General features: G+C 42.6%; 1 protein-coding gene across 4 annotated transcripts in view; it reads left to right on the plus strand.

The window, feature by feature from the left end:
• Positions 1-13862, plus strand: part of IFTAP (intraflagellar transport associated protein) — a 71698-nt gene that overhangs the window by 20918 nt on the left and 36918 nt on the right. The window contains exon 3 of one of the 4 annotated variants that reach the window (XM_042849178.2): positions 12972-13122. The exons of the other annotated variants lie outside the window; for them this stretch is intronic. The gene's annotated coding sequence lies outside the window, so the exon portion shown is untranslated. The remainder of the gene's footprint in view (positions 1-12971; positions 13123-13862) is intronic. 4 annotated transcript variants of the gene reach the window in all.

Below are 13862 nucleotides of genomic sequence, written 5' to 3' on the forward strand. Positions count from 1 at the left end.
CTTTCAGACAGCCATGCTTTCTGAATGAATTAAGGATAGCAGGTGGAGCTGAAACTGTCTCCGAGATCCAAACACCCACAAACTCTAGTGAAGTTCAGATCTGGTTTCAAACTCTACAGTTCAGGCTCATCACTGGTAAAAACTGCACCCCTGGGTTCTTTAAATCAGCCTTACAAAATGAGTATGCCAATTTAATATTCCCCAATTACATTGCTCTTGACCACCACTTTCTATTAAGAGTGATATCTTCATCTTATTCCAGAAGCAGAATATTTTCCAATTACACCATGCGGCATGCTCCATTGATTGGCACTCAGAACCCTGCTCTGTCCTTGTCTGTCAGGCACTAGAGCCTTGTCATTCACAGGCACTAGAGTAGAAAACGCAGTTGGGGGAGTGGAAACGGTCTCAGCAGTGCTCCCATGCCAGCCTTCCCACTCCCAGAAAACCAGAGAGAAGGTGAGACACTGGGGGGATCAGATAAGAGGGTTAATACTAGGGTCTGGCCTGAAACAAAGTTCTTTATGTACAGCTGTTATACTGGGGACAGCTCAGATCCAAGACACAGGGTGCATCTCGCTATGCAGCTTGCAGAAAGCCACAGCATGTACTTCATTCACCTTGGTTCTCAACACAGCATCTGACTCTAAATGTGTGTATAAAACGTATCTGAAGTTCTAGCTGAAATAAATGATTGTACCAGCCCAGGAAACTGCATTTCTAAACAAAATAATTTGGGTTGCTTTTTTTTTTCCCTTTCAGAATACCCAAAGGCACTGGTTCACATTATAAACTAATGACCTGCAAAAATTCCACTTAAAGCACAAAGCCTTAAGAGCTGGAACAGTGCAAAAATGCATTTTAAACTATTGGACTCCTATTTTATTTCTTTGGTACTCAAATATAATGAGAAAGAGCCATTTGGATTTTAATGAAAATAATTTAAAAGGGCAACTTGGGTAGATCAGGGTATATCTGATAATGAAGCTCAGAGCTTTTCACTTCTAGGTCAGCACCAGTTCAAGTCCCTTGTATGGCCAGACGTAAAAATAAAAGACATGCACATTTATTTGCATGATTAAATTTGCATGCACTGTATACATGATTATGCTTTTACAAACCAGGTATGTACATGTGAAAATGCCTAGTTTGTGTCTGCAGTCTCAGTAATTTCACATATAGATTTTTAGACCTCTAAGTACCTATTTTCATCCTCAAATATCCAATGTGCATATGCCCTTGTGTGTGCAAATTGAGATACTTAGGTATACACACATTTTTAAATGTGGACTATGGGCATCTTTTTAAAAACAATTTTTCTTGCAAGTGATCCCCATCTAATGGCTCTTTGGTGGTCAAACTGCTGGGAAATTAGGAGAAAAAATCACAGAGAGTTACTTGGATCCCATTGGTATCTCAGGGTGTCTGTGTGTTTAGATTCTTACTCATGGTGATTCTTGTTCATGTGCATGGGGTCAAACTGCCTTCCTGATTTGGGGTCAGGAGGAAATTTTCCCTAGAGGTTTTTTTTTTATCACTCAAGCATCCCGTAAGGCTCTATCTGCCTATTATCAATACATTATTTTATCCTTATTTGCTAAGCATCAATAGCTCCAACAAAACACAGAAGAATGGATGGTCTCTGTCCCAGGGAACTCATGATCTAAACAGAAAGGCAAGACAAAATACAGTGGGAGATCCAGAGGAAGGGGCCTTTTGGCAGTACAAGTATGTCACCCAGGAGTTTCCCAATGTGTGCATGTAGGGGTCATCTCTTTGTTTTGTATTCCAAAACCTGTTTCATGGAATTGTGGAAAGCTGAGTATTAATGGATCTTGGCTATGATAAAGGCTATGATCCCAATAAAACAAAACTAATTTTTTATAATACTTACTCTCTCTCTCTCCCTCTCTCTCTCTCGCTCTATGAATGTGTGATGTTACTCTCTATTGGCTGCTCTACAGGAAAGGTAGAGGATCTATTACTAATCCTAGTTAAGGAAATTCTCCTTTAGCTCAAGTGGTCTAGGTCTATGGTTTAGGAGTGGAAGGCTAAGATTCTCAGCCTGTTTCCCCAGTTTTGTGTGATTTATCTAGTAGTAACTGTCTGTTGTGAGTAGCCCATGGAGCCGTGGTAACTTGCTTGGGGGAAAAAGCCGGGGGTTTAGTACAAGAAATTAAAAATTTTTGATTTTGGGATTCCTAAGCAGAGCTAGCTTGAGTCGCTATTATTGCATGCATACTACCCGTGGCAGTGTGAGGGTTCAAGAAACGAAGTGTTATACCTCACTTCTACCAGATCTGATAACAATGGCAGATGATTAAATGTCATTTAAAAAAGAGTGAAGGCAGCATTTTAAAGGTCAGCACTCCTACAAAAGATGACCCAGATTTTTTTAATATATCATCTTTTAAAAAATTGACAGTACGTGGCAGCACTCGATGCATAATTGGTAGAGATTGTAATCATTTTTATTGACCCTATAGTGGGTACACACTCGAAGGCTAAATTGCAGCTCCAGTAAGTCCTATGGTTTTCCTGTGAATACTGTCCCAGGTATTTCCTTCATCCTAAGGATAGCATTAACAAGGGGCATATAGCGTTTAGGGCATTGATGGACCTTCAGACAGGCAATATAGTCTAGTGCAGTGTTTCCCAAACTTGAGACGCCACTTATGTAGGGAAAGCCCCTGGCAGGCCGGGACGGTTTGTTTACCTGCCCCGTCTGCAGGTCCGGCTGATCGCGGCTCCCACTGGCCGCGGTTCACTGCTCCAGGCCAGTGGGAGCTGCGGGAAGCGGTGCGGGCCGAGGGACGTACTGGCTGCCGCTTCCAGCAGCCCCGATTGGTCTGGAGCAGCGAACCGCAGCCAGTGGGAGCCGTGATCGGCCGGACCTGCGGACGGGGCAGGTAAACAAACCGGCCCGGCCCGCCATGGGCTTTCCCTACACAAGCAGCATCCCAAGTTTGGGAAACACTGGTCTAGTGGTACAGTTTGTTTCTGGTAGAAAGAAACTCCTGCATTGTCCTGCTCTCAGAAGCTTCAGCATAGGCAGAATACAACTGCCTGCTTATATAATGGGATTTGGGTAAATCCATAATAAAGGCAGTGGAAAGCAGCATTCTTTTATAGATCATATTTCTTTCAACATATTCGTTTATATTTTTCCCAGTTTCATTGTAACCTATTGTGCTAATGCTAGTATATGCATTTCTTTCTGGTTCGTTTGCACCTTTAAATTTTTAATATAAAAATGATGAAATAGAAATAAATAAATAACATTTACTTCCAGGCGCTGGGAAGTTTCAGTGCAGAGCAAATATTAACAAGAATAGTCTGATTGTGCAATTGGACCCACTTGGATGGACTTTCATGGCTTGGTGAAATCCCCTCGATGTCAGTGGAGCTCTGCGTGGATACAGAGATCCAGTTGCAGGATCAAGGCCTGAGTTAGAAGTCTGAGAAAAGTGGGTTTACAATAGAACTGATGACACAGCTTTATTTAGGTTGGAAGATGAGTGATATTTTCAATACTGACCATTCAGTAGAGCTGATTTATGCTCCACATCCCTTTGAATTTGAGCAAAAAAACCTCACATATTTTAACTGCCTTTTCCAGCTTTAAAAACATGTTTTGAAATCTGCTGGTACAAAATAATAAGACAGCATCTGCTTGTTTTTCTAACTTCAGAGTGGAATGGGAAGTTCACTAGAGCATAAAGTATCTTCTTCCTCCCTTCCACAGAAACACAGAGAAAAATTAGAAATGGTCCAAGCTGCAAAATTTGCATCCGGATTTTAAATCACCCTTCTGAAAATCTGGAGGTGTTTTGATCCAGCATCTGGATTAGCCTGTTATATAGATAGAGGCTGTCAGTAGTTAAATTCTGATCTGAATTCGAGTTTGAGAGTGTTTGGGTACTGTGTTTACTTTAGTGTGGCCAGAAAGCAAGTGTGAAAAATCAGGACAGAGGGTGGGGTGTAATAGGAGCCCATATAAAAAAAAGCCCCAAATATCAGGACAGTCCCTATAAAATCGGGGCATCTGGTCACCCTAGTTTAAGTTCAGTCCATTGTAGTTATTATATGTTCTATAGTTCACATCTCAAATATAGGGGTTTAGTTTGGATCTTGGATTTTTGATCAGACACATTAAGAAAACGAAGTTCTTTTTGTATGCAGTGCTATTGTAGCCGTGTTGGTCCCAAGGTATTAGAGAGACAAGGTGGGTGAGGTTTGTCTCTCTTTTCACCAACAGAAGTTGGTCCAATAAAACATATTCTCTCACCCACCTTGACCCTCAACGCTGTTGTTTTGATACTTTTGCACCCAGCAGCAGGCTGGCTAGTAGAGGAAGTTGGAAACTGACTGGTCACTTTTGTGCTTCCAGGTGGCATTTAAGAGGCATTTTCTGTGCTGTTGTGATCAGGTTAATTTAATTCCCCAGTGAATGTTGAGTGGTGTAGTTAGTTCACACTCCATTTAGCAATATCTGTCTGCTTCCTTTTTTTCGTTAACCACGTTAAAAAAAAACAAGTTTAAATTTCAGCATAAGTGGCCATGAAGGCCCTTTACACATGTGAGTTTAACAGCATGAAGCATGGCTGAAAATAACACAAGGGACAGCAATAAATTTACTTTAATTTAAAAAATGGACCAATAGGATGGCATTAACCCCAAGAGAAATTTGTAGTAGGCCTCGTATGAGTGGATTTGCCAATAAAAGCAACTAGGCAGTTCAATAAAACTAATTAAATTAATCTGTCATCCCCAGGGAACTTAAGCAGGGCATGAAATAGGGAAACAGCCTCAATTCAGAGCTTTTTATTGATGTGTTTTGCCGGATCATTGGAAAATAATTGGTGGGGAGAAAAAAAGGTTTGCAATTTTCTATTGATCATAAATTCACTGCCCATCTCTATGTAATCTCTTTCATCGTGGTGTAAAAGCAAATATCATACAGAGCCCTGAAGTTAAAAAACAGCTATGTGGATACAATGCGCTGTAACAGATTCATATTGCAATAATAATAGCTTATCTGTCCTCTGAATGATTTTCATCCATAGATCTCAAAATATTTATCAGGGGAAGGTAAGTAGCATTATCTCCATTTTATAGACAGGGAAACTGAGGCCAAGAGCAGGAAATTTATTAGCCCAAGTTTGCAAAGTGGGTCAGGGCAGATTTAGTGTGGCAGCTGCTAATAGTCAGTGAATGACACTGCCTCTCAAAAGTGCGTGTCAGCAATTGTTTCTTGCTGTTGTGTGGGATTTCTACATATTATAATCAAACAATTTTAAAAAAATGTTATTATTTTCTTGTAAATTGTAAAAGATAAAACATCGCTAGCTTGGTTGCATAACTGATTTTTTTCTGTTTCCAGAAAGAAAGATTTAGAGCAGATTAAGTCATTTCTGGTTTGGATATTTTGCTATAAATCTCTTTCTACTGTTTTATACATTGTATGGTTGTGTAATATGCCTGTTTATGAAATAGTAATACATAGTATATAACAATAGTTTGGTCTGCCAGAGCACTCTTCCACCAATGATACCAAAATGCTTTGTACATATCAATTAGCTAAGCCTCACAGCACCCAGGTGAGGTAGGGAAATATTATCATTCCCTTTTACACGTGGGCAAATAGAGGCACAGGGCAAACAAAATTTCCCAAAGTCATATAGTGGATCTGTGGGAAAACCAGGAGCCTAATCCACGAGGTCTACATCCCAGTCTTGTGCAGTAGACACTAGACACACTGGCGAAGGTTTCCCAAAATAAATCAAAGTGTCTCAAATTGGGCACCTCAAAATTGATGAACTCCAAATCATTAATCACTTTTTAAAATCTTGTCTGTTGCTTCTTTTTATCCTGTTCCCTGTTTGTCTCATATATTCTATGATAGTAATTGGTATGGGAGAAAAAATTGTATGGAACTATTAGTGTCAGGTGATTGGGCCATTTAAATTGCATCCAATTTCGACAATATATGCAATGCTTAATGAAACCAGCTGAGATATCTACTAGTTTATTGAATTCCACCTTTATGAGATCTACATACAACTTTTCAAGTCCGTCTCTGTCCTTATTTGAATATTGTTAGTGTATCACTCAACCATTCTACTGTCTCTCTCTTCTTGGCAGTTCCCAGTGTATATACATGTTTAGCAGCTAGGAATTGTGCTGGGGAAGCAAGAAAGGATTCTAACTTCCCGAGTAGAGCTTAAAAGCTTGTGGTAGGCTTTGTTATAAAACAGAAAAGTTAATGTAATGAATGCCTTTAAGAACCAAAGACAAATACACCAGGCTTCCCTCAGTCAAGGTAAAAGTAAAGTCTAAACTGTGGCTCTATCAGTCAAGTTCAAGAGAAGAAGCGGTAATTACCCCTAGGTGTCCTTCATCTTCTTTTGATAGCCTTCTTCTTGATGCTCCCTGACAGACTTGTGCCCAGTTTTCCCTAAAGAATGCCCCTCTTATTGTGTGTTTTTTGGAAGGAATTAATTATTTCCTCACAGCTGGCCCACCTGCGGTCAGGTCAAGCAACGGTAAGATCACCTTGTATACAGAGGGACCAGGCCAATTTCTCCCAACCAATTTCTGGAGAGAGTCTATACCCCAACCACATGTGCATTTAAACTCTCAAGTCCAATGCAAATTGTACAATATATACCTTTAAGAAGTTGCTCCTGGGTTTTTTCACATAGTCACTCAACATTCACTTGATTTTTTTAGCCAGAGTTACGTATATGATCTACTGTTTTTACCCTATCTGGGCCAGATCCTCAGCTGATGTAAATTGATGTAGCTCCATTAATAGAGGAGCTACACCGATTTACATCAGCTGAGGTTCTGACCTTATATTTTTGTCTTGGATGTTTTGAACCTTTGCAGAATTATTTTTGGCCATTGTTGTGTCACAGACATTTGTTTCTGTGTTGGAAAAGGTAGGATCTTGCCCATTCAGGAAGCTGAAATGGTCAGGTGAACATGTGCCTTGTGATTCAACTGAGTGGGTGCATATTCAAATATGGAAAGTTTTTAGCAACATCACTGTTGAACCGTGGAAGAAAAATATTTTTTTTAAAAAATGGTCAGATGGGCAAAAAAGTGGCACAAACAGGAAATGTTTCATCTACAAAGTCCAAACATTGACAACATGAAAAGCAAAGCATAGACAAGGAATTATTTTTTAAATATCGTATTTAGGTTACATAAGGAAAAAGGAGAAACATTGATACAGTAAGAGAATAGTTAGGCTTCTGCAAATTTAGAGCTGCATTTATTACAGGGAAGTAGTGTGGTACACTAAAATAAGGTAAATATGTCAGTAGTGGTTGAATTGTACCTGCCAGCAGCAATCAATTTGTTATTGCAGGATGATAAACAAACAAAACAAAGAACCTCAAAAGGAAAGGACTAAACATAAAGCACTTGGACATAACAGTCAAAATCTAATACTTAGGATTTGATTCTTTATTCACACCAGTGTAATTCAGAAGTAATTCCAACACAATCAATTGGCCAGATTCATGGAGCACTGATTTACACCAGCTAAGGGTCTGAGACAGTGGAGTTGCACCAGAACAAAACTGGCATAAGCGAAAGGAGAATCAGACCCTTATCGGTTGTAGTAGAACTTTTAATGAAAATCTATAGCTAAGTAATCTTTGCTGTTTACCTATGGGCTGGTCTGGGTAAAACCAAAGGAGTATGAGGGAGAGATCTAGAAGAGCTTGATTCTCCTCTGACTTACACCAGTATAAATTGGGAATAATTCCATTGAAGTCAGCAGAGGTACACTGTCTTAAAACAGGTATCAGTGAGAGGAGAATCAGCCCCATAAATGTTTTTGTTATGGAAGAAGGAGATATGATACAGAGGGGAATAGTCAGGAAAGATCCTAGGAAAGATTCCCTACAGTATTATATTGATTGTTGGCTCTAGTCTTGTTTTAAAATATTTCAAGCTGTAGGGTTTTCGTCATTCTTCTTTGGCTATTGTTTAATTTAATAGATTTCACTGTCAGGAAATTATCAGATAATCCTGATACCACTCTTCTCTGACGTGGTAACTGATTTCACTATTCTTTGAAATTGGTGGGTGACCAGTGGGCATCTCCAGGAGAAGCCAGTCCAAATGGGACGGCAAGAATTATTTTAAACAATACAAAGGTTGGATAGATGGACAGAGAGAGCACATCAAGTTGGATACGCTTCTCTGATACTAATGTGTTTATAAAGCCTGGCACCTACTTCTCAGAGACACTGGATTATAATTTATGTACCTCACAGACTCATAGACTTTAAGGCCAGAAGGGATCATCATGATCATCTAGTCAGACTTCTGACCATTGCAAGCCACAAAACCTCACCCACCCACACGCCTGTATTAGACCCATAACGTTTGGCTGAGTTACTCAAGTCCTCAAATCTTGATTTAAAGACTTCAAGTTATAGAGAATCCACCTTTTACTCTGGATTAGACTGGCAAGTGACCCGTGCCCCACTCTGCAGAGAAAGGCAAAATCCTCCAGGGTCTCTGCCAATCTGACCCAGGGGTAATTCCGCCCCAACCGCAAATATAGCCATATGTGGGCAAGATCCAACCGCCAGACACCTGGGAAAGAATTCTCTGTAGTAGCTCAGAGCCCTCCCCATCCAGTGTCCCGTCTCCGGCTGTTGGAGATATTTGCTAGTAGCAGTTGTAGATGGGCCATACTCTATTGTAGGGAATCTCATCATACCTTCCCCCCTATAGACTTATCAAGACTTCCTTAGAGGTTCATATTTTGCTTTCCCACTCACCCATACCTGTTTGTTGTTTCATTGCTTTAAGACAGTATTTCCCAAACTTGGGATGCCGCTTGTGTAGGGAAAGCCCCTGGTGTGCCGGGCTGGTTTGTTTACCTGCCGCGTCCGCAGGTCTGGCCGATCACGGCTCCCATTGGCCGGGGTTCGCTGCTCCAGGCCAATGGGAGCTGCAGGAAGCGGCGGCCAGTACGTCCCTTGGCCCGCGCCGCTTCCAGCAGCCCCCATTGGCCTGGAGCAGCAAACTGCGGCCAGTGGGAGCCGCGATAGGCCGGACCTGCGGATGTGGCAGGTAAACAAACCGGCCCGGCCCACCAGGGGCTTTCCCTACACAAGTGGCATCCCAAGTTTGGGAAACACTGCTTTAAGATATTGGCAGTGGAAATTATGAAAAGTAAAACAGAGTTTGGAAGACTTTCTGCAGGTCAAATAAATGAATCCCTGCATTATTTTAGGCGTCCTACTCTGCTACCTTTTATTGTGTTTGTGTCCTTTATTTTGGGCCTTTGTGACATGTTATAAAGGCCAGCGTGGTACATTTGGGTCTTGGCAGGTAGAGAGATATGGCTGTGAATAATGAGTCAATTATTGCTTAGCCACGGGGAAGGCAGACTGATCCTCCCACTGGTTGGAATGTGGTCCCTGCTTCTTCCCCCGTCTCCTTCACAAGGAAGGACAAACAAATGGTTGGCTTTCAGACCACTGACAAAGGAATTTAGCGAAAACATTTGTCTACAAAATGTAGTTTCAGTCCAGTTTATGATGGAGTGTTTTTAAATTACTTATTTATAATCTCTACTGCAACCGCTTCAGGGGAGGCCAATTGCTGAGATCCACTTGGTAAAGAAGCTATGGACTGCTCTAGCTAGTATGTACAAATCAAGAGTAAATCTCACTAGCCCAGAGGGACTGTGCCCCAGGCTACCACTGTAATGTTAAAATAAATCCCCAATTTGTACGGTGTAGCCTCACTACAGACTTGATAGCATATCTTGTATTCCGTTGCAGCATGCATTTTCAACTGCCCTGTGTTGCTTGGATTTTTTTCTTCCCCGTGACTTTTGCTTCCTTTCCAGTCATGAATCTAGCATCTCATTGCTTCTGTGAACATTTCATCAAATGAAATGCTTAGTATTATATAACCCAACAGCCCTGGAAGGGCCTTGGCAACAAAAACATTTCTGACAGTATTTCACGTCTGACCCGAGTGCCTCACCTTTGGCTTGGGGAAAGGGAGAGTTCTACTGGTTGGGGTTGGGAATACTACCCGTGGAGCTGAAAGGCCTGTATCTGTTGAAATTACACTTGATTGTTTATTTGTTCATTTGATCTGAATAGCTTTTCCTTTTGAAATCAAGGGAATAACTGTGCCCCCAGAAAATATATAATCAACATAGTATAATGAGCTTGTGTGTGTGTTTTGTGGATGTGTTGAATCGGAACTACTCTTCTATGTATCATAGGCCCTATTAGGCTAACGAAGACATCCCTTTAGCTGAGGTTTTGGAGCTGAAGAATGAGTTCTATCTTCATTGCTGCCATGAAGTTCTGAATGGCTTTGCTCTACAGCAGGGATCAACAACCTCTGGCATGTCAGGGAAATCTGCTGGCGGCCCAGGGCGGTTAGTTTACCTGCAGTGTCTGCAGATTTGGTTAATCGCAGCTCCCACTGACCGTGGTTCGCCTTTCCAGGCCAATGGCGGCTGCGGGAAGCGGTGCAGGCTGAGGGATGTGATGGCTGTCGCTTCCTGCAGCCCCCATTGGCCTGGAAAGGCGAACTGCAGCCAGTGGGAGTTGCGATCGGCCGAACCTGCAGACGCTGCAGGTAAACAAACCGTCCCGGCCTGCCAGCGGATTTCCCTGATGGGCCGCGTGCCAAAGATTGCCAATCCCTGCTCTACAGTATAATAATAATACCTAGCTCTTGTATAGTGCTTTTAATCAGCACATCTCAAATTGCTTTACAAATGAAGGTCAGTATTATTATCCCTATTATACAGATGAGGAAACAGAGGCATAGAATGATGAAGTGATTTGCCCAGGGTCACCTAGGAGGCCAGTGACAGAGCCAGGAATAGAATCCAGGTCTCCTGAGTTACAGCACAGTGCTCTATGCAGTTTTGTACGTTGATATGGATTTGTACCTGGAGGATCATAGAATGTCAGTTTTACATAGCATGGGCTTGATTCTTCTTCCATTGAAGTCACTGAGATTCTTCTTCATTGACTTCACTGAGAATTGGATTGGACCCCTACTTTTCCAGTGTTACATTTGTTGCATTTCTGAAACAAGATACTGGTTGCCCTGGTGGCCTGGTAAGAGCAATCAGCTGGAAGTGTGCCTGGTATCAAAATAAATTGAGATAACATTCCTGCAGAATAATGAAACATTAAAAACCCTTTGGAAAAACTTCTGTTTCATGTGTATTAAAATTGTGACTTAAAAAATGCCAAAAGAAAGGTGGTGGAGCCTTGTTGTTCCATGAAACAGTTAGATTTTGTAAAACATATGTCTGACACTTCTTGCAAAGCAAGAAATATTAGGGGTGGGATGAAAGAGTGGCACAAAGCTCTGATGAAAAATAGAAATGAAAATGAGATGAGACACACATTTATGTATCAAATTTATGTTGCCAAATGCATAGACATGGGAAGCATCTGGCTAACTAAGTAATCAGAGCTTCAGGCCAAACTGTATTCTGGGGCTCACAAACATCATTTTGTGACTTGATAGCTCTGAAAAGGACCTTTTCTCTTTCAGTCCTTAAAGCAGGCTGCTTAACTTTTGATTAAAAAAAAAATTAAAGCTTTTCCAATGACTCAGTTTGCTGTTTCTGTTATTTTGGGGAAAAAGAAGAATGCCTTCAGATAGAAACCAACCATCTCATCTCAAGGAGAGGTCTTCTAGTGAGATACAAAGTTGTTTCATTGGCTTGAAAAAAGGGATGGTGGTGAGGGGGAAGTGGCGAATGCCCTTCTGTCATTTTCATTTTGTCTTCTTTTAAAAAAGAAGCCTGTGGACTTGTAAAAAAGCAGTGCAAAGTCCAGGGTTCAAGCGGGATATCTAGGAGGTAGGAAATGCTCAGAGAATCTTGAGCCATACATTAGCGGAGAGAGAAACCTTTCTGTTATTTTACTCTGACCTGTAAAGTGCATCTTACTTCATTAATTCCTAGTAATATAGGCCTACTACTGCAGCCTTTACTTATATGAGTGAGGACTGCAGGGCTGTGGCCATAGTATTGTCATGATTTGTATACAATAATGACTGGAGCACAGAGGTGCCCCTGGGGATTAATAATTAACTGGGAGAGTTGATTTCTGAGGATACTAATCCTGAGGCTGTCATTAAATTCTTGGAAAATGCTCCATCCACATTGCACATTGAGTGGTGTTATAATGCATGAGTGACTTTAAATGCATGAGACATGTAATCATGCCTTAGAAATGCATTGCAGATTGCTTGTTGTTGTTATTAGAAAATGTAATTTTCAAATTAAAAATAAGGCAGATAGACTTGTGCATTTATTATGCATTATGAGCATAGGTGTGCTCTTGGCATGAAGTGAGACATCCATTTGTGCCTGTTGTTCTAAAGGCATTTCATAATATTTTTATAGAAGAAAGCAAAGTCACAGTTTACTATTTTCCTCTTGGCGGCCTCCAAAATATTTTTTGTAGTGCTGCAGGAAGAAAACCCTCCTATTGTTCAGTGCATGGTCAGTAATCAATAATCCAGTTATTAAACATGTCCTGAACTATCAGGAATGCCTAGACTGAGCTTGCATTGCTGAAATCTGGGTAGGTGACACTACTAGCTAAGTCCTAGCTCAGCAGATGCATCACAGATTCAGTTGTTGGGATTTTCAGAAGCACTCACAGTTGTCCTAACTCTCCTTCTATTGAAGTTGGGGAAATTTTCAAAGGCACAAAGGGCCATTAGGTGTCACCCATCTACTAATGAAAGTCATTTGTTCTTTGAAAATCTTCACCATTAGTGGTAAAACTTCAGTGGGGGCAGAGTGAGGCCAGTACTGCGTACTTTTGAAAATCCTACCTAGAAGTCAGAGTAGCCATACTATTCTAATCTAACCTTCAGTGCCAGAGAAGTCCTCCAAGAGAACCAACCTTGTTTGAATGCATCCACTTAATCTTTGCACTCAGGAACAAGACCAATACTGGCATCCTACTGACGGTTGTCCACCAAGCAGCAAGTGTTTCCTAGTGTAATTTCCCGCATCCAATGGGTTTTCAGGAATGCTTTGGAAAACCAAACCAGGAACATGCCAGCAGAGGGTGATCTGCAGTCTGCCCTGTAAGCTATCTTGGAGGGATCCCAATAATAGGATAACCATATTTTGAGCCTCCAAAAGGAGGACACTCCACGGGCCCCGCCCCCGCCCCAACTCCGCCCCTTCCCCAAAGTCCCCGCCCCAACTCCGCCCCCTCCCCTGCTTCCCGCGAACATTTGATTCGCGGGAAGCCTGAAGCAGGTAAGGGTGGTGTGGGGGGAGGAGGCGCGGCCCAGTCTGGCCCCCCCGGCGTCTCCAGCCTGGGTCGGCTCGGGCCCTGGGGTGCCGGCCCCGGCCCCCGGCTGAGCACCCCCAGCCTGCCCAGCACTGCCGGTCCCCGGCCCGGCCTCCGGGCCCTCGGCCGAGCACTCCCGGCCCGCTCAGCACCCCCCAGCCCCGCTGGCCCCGCTGGCCCCTGGCGCTCGGCACCGCCGGCCCCTGGCCCCCGGCGCTCGGCCCCGCCGGCCCCGCCGGCCCCCGGTGCTCAGCACCACCGGCCCCCGGCCCAGCACCCCCGGCCCAGCCCCCGGCCCAGCACCGCCGGCCCCGCATGTCCCGATTTTCCCGGACATGTCCGGCTTTTTGGGATTTCCCTCCGGATGGGGATTTGGAGCCCAAAAAGCCGGACATGTCCGGGAAAATCTGGACGTATGGTAACCCTACCAATAAGCACTCATGCATGGCTCAAATGAGAGGATTCTTTACTAGGGCTGCCAAGAAGGAAAGGATGCAAATAAACTAGTACAACAGCTTAGTTGCATAC

This window comes from Chrysemys picta, chromosome 4 (assembly GCF_011386835.1).
Source record: "Chrysemys picta bellii isolate R12L10 chromosome 4, ASM1138683v2, whole genome shotgun sequence".
NCBI classification, from domain to species: domain Eukaryota; kingdom Metazoa; phylum Chordata; order Testudines; family Emydidae; genus Chrysemys; species Chrysemys picta.